At 40.0% G+C, this 3,321-nt stretch overlaps 1 long non-coding RNA gene across 2 annotated transcripts; it reads right to left on the reverse strand.

The window, feature by feature from the left end:
* Window positions 1-759: 759 nt before the first annotated feature.
* Window positions 760-1,861, reverse strand: LOC133892798 (uncharacterized). Of its 2 annotated transcripts, XR_009904408.1 has the most exons (3): window positions 1,527-1,858; window positions 1,226-1,428; window positions 760-1,128 (listed from the first exon to the last, which is right to left on the reverse strand). It is a non-coding gene; the product is annotated as an uncharacterized LOC133892798 (long non-coding RNA). The 2 variants fall into 2 exon arrangements; XR_009904407.1 differs by having other exon boundaries at window positions 1,226-1,861.
* Window positions 1,862-3,321: the final 1,460 nt, after the last annotated feature.

A 3,321-nucleotide genomic window follows, 5' to 3' on the forward strand; every position in this document is an offset into this window, starting at 1 on the left:
TGGTCCTAGCGGAAGATCATAGTTTCGAATGCGATATCCAATCCAGCTAGGAGCTATTCGAGGGTGATCGCTGTTGAACTAAAGTGGTAGTAGAAATCGACATCGGAGAATCTGGTGCCGATGTGCACTCGAGACATAGTCGATCCTGAAAAGCAAAAGATCCCTACCTAACGCGCCAGATATCAAGGATTTGTTCTTAACAATGTGTCCGAAAATAACGTGGTTATCTTCATGGATAAAAGATCAAACATAAAACGATGCACACACAATATATACAGATTCGAGCCTCCGATTAGAGTAATACCTTATGTCCTGTGTGGATAATTATATGTATATATTTACTCGAGTACATACAATGTAACTAACCTATTACAATGAATAGATTGGATCTAAGCTAACATAAGGCTAAAGTCATCGAGTTCCTCCTACGCTAAGGTCTTGATACCTACCTCCAATAGTCGAGAGAAAGAGTCTTCCCGAGAGGTCTAAGTCCCCTCCTTATATATGGGTGATATACCATCTGCTATCCATCCGTAGTCGATATAGAGTCCTTTTTTTTATCATCTAGATAGATAAATCTATCCTAAATACTAGTCTTCTCGAGTTGGATAAGCAATTTAGACCTTTCTAGTATATACCTTCTGGATTCCGAGCGTATCAGATACAGCTGATTCAGTTTCGTAATATTCGGAGTTATTAAATATGCTCACGGCATATCTTATCAGTATATGGTATAATTTTTATGCGTATATATATCTCATAGTTAAATATTTGATAAATCCAAGATAGAAATCCATCAAATTACTGATACAAATTACATGCTTACGGAGACGAGGCTAAACTCTCAAGTTTGTAGTTCAAATATACAGTAACCGTAACAAGACAACTGGAATGTAACAGGTCAGAAAAACGCAACACTAAAACTAGTTCATTGACCTGCGAGATCTGCAGCGGACTAAGGACCATGCATACATATGTTAGCCTTCTTGCCTTGGAGAATTTTAGGCATTCTGAAAGTGGGCATGAGACAAGAGAACTTGCAAGAACGCTGAACTGTGGATGCTGCCTGAAATCATCAATTCTCCTAGTGACATCAACCATCCTCCTGTAAGCCTTTGTTCGGTCATCCTACTTCAAACATGCAATGAACAAAGCTGCAGGTTTACAATTGAGATGCCAATATAGTCCAGATATGTAATAGAGCATGAGCATGTGTTGCACAAACCTTCAAGGAATCCCAGTAAAGTGCTATCTCCATTTGGCCATAAAAAATGTGTATGAATATCAGACAGAACGATGAAGAAACCACTTCACTTGATGTGGCATCAGTACCCCTAAGTTCTCTCATTCATTAAATTACCGTTCGATGATTCATAGGAAGATTTAACTCAATACACCATACAGAAGGTTAGTTTTCGATAGGGTCAACTAAAGGAAAAAAAAAAGGTTAGTAATCATGCTGGGACGGAAAAAAAATTTGATGAAGCTTGGATAACAGATTTCACCAAAAAAGATGTACTACTTACAAAAGTTAACGAGGACCATCTGAAAGCCCATATCCCATCTCCACAGCAGCTATGGCGCTGTTGAATCCCACAAAATGGCACCGGCAGTTCTATGAGGATTGAGACGGGCTCTTGGGCGGCGGACGACGGACATGCGGCGGACAAACGGCAACAGAACACTTGGGCGGCGGGCTCAAGGGCACTCGGGCGGAGGGGCGGCGGGGCTCTCGGCCCTGGGGGTGGCGGTGACCGACAGGGAACTCTGGTTGCGGATGAACAGAGGTGGGGCACTCTGGCGGCGAACGAGCAGATGTGCGGCTGGCTCTCGGGCCTGAGGGTGGCGGCGGCGGCCGTTAGGTTGGACAGTCTGTTTAGCGCGTCTACGTCTGTTTTTTATTTTTTTATATGATAAAAAAAGATTAAAAAATTAGGTTCATAAATTTTATATATTTTAATATTTATTTATAAAATTATTAATATTAAACACATTTAATTAATTATAGAGAAAATAATAGTACTTTTATGTATGCACATAGTTTTAACATGTAGATGAAAGTAATACTAACTTAAAAAAAAATTTAGATATTTTTCTTTGCATTTTAGATTTTTTTCAGCTAATTTCTTAATATAACTAATATTTATTTCGATATTTTCTAGAATTTTTCAAAAAGAAAATTACATATGTATGTATACGTAGATGTATATATACATATATATACGTATACATGCATACATATACATATGTATTATACGTATATATGTATATACAAATATAGGGTCCACTGCTACAGTAGCAACAGTAGTAGATGCCTCAGAGCTTGAGAATTCTTCCCCGTTAGTATATTGATATTGATTAGGGATTGGAGATCAGTCTAGTGACCTGGTGTGAAATGTGAATGACAAATGGTGACTGCGAGCGCGGGGATTAAGGTTGAGTTGGTGGACTCGGGACTCAGGAGTGGGAGAGTGGTACGTTGAATTGATCCATTGTCATTGTATATCTGTCATATATAGCGATTTGCGTCTATAAATATACTTATGATTAATAAATAAGAAACAAAATTGACTCTATTAAAATATTTATTCGTGAGTAAATATGTAAAATTATCATCGCTGGCTCCACCCTGACGCCATGAATGCCGGTGTGCCGTCACCGGTCAACCAAGTCGAATCCGCCATCTCCTTGCACACCATTGTACCCTCACTGCTCTGCTGATATGCGATGAAGCACTCGATCAAATTTTCAAATTTTGAGGAGATCGCATTGGAAGAATAAAGAACCACAAAAGGTAAGCTTTAGGAAGCACCAAGCTGTGCGGAGGAGCAAGCGGACCGTGTATGGCCAATGGGCTGTGGCATCGAGTCAAGTCTCAAGATCACGTGACGGGCAGCTTTCGCAACGGCTTCGTACTTTTTTATTTCGTGTGTACAGCAGGGTCCTTAATTAGGATCGTGCTAATTTTTAGAAGTATGAAAATGGCATTTGCTGGAGGCGACAGATTTCAGCCGTCCGATGAGTTCAGAGCATTTAGCATTGTCTTCTTCGTTCGCCTCGCTACTCTATGATTGCTCCTGCCTACCGCCCGTCTCTAATAGCGGGGATGCTGCCGGATTGTCCACTGCTCTCGTCACTCTAACCTTTCTATTTTGAAGTTCTCTCTAGCATCAGCCCACCGATGATCACTCCGCCACTGTATCCACCTCCTCTATCGGGTCTATCTACCTTTCTTTGAGCCTTTTCTAAATTCGATAGTGAGAAACTAAGTTGAAATGTGTTTTGATTTTTTTTATAAGTGATTAATATTGTCATCTATTT

This window comes from Phragmites australis, chromosome 15 (genome assembly GCF_958298935.1).
Source record: "Phragmites australis chromosome 15, lpPhrAust1.1, whole genome shotgun sequence".
In the NCBI taxonomy this organism is placed as follows: Eukaryota; Viridiplantae; Streptophyta; class Magnoliopsida; order Poales; family Poaceae; genus Phragmites; species Phragmites australis.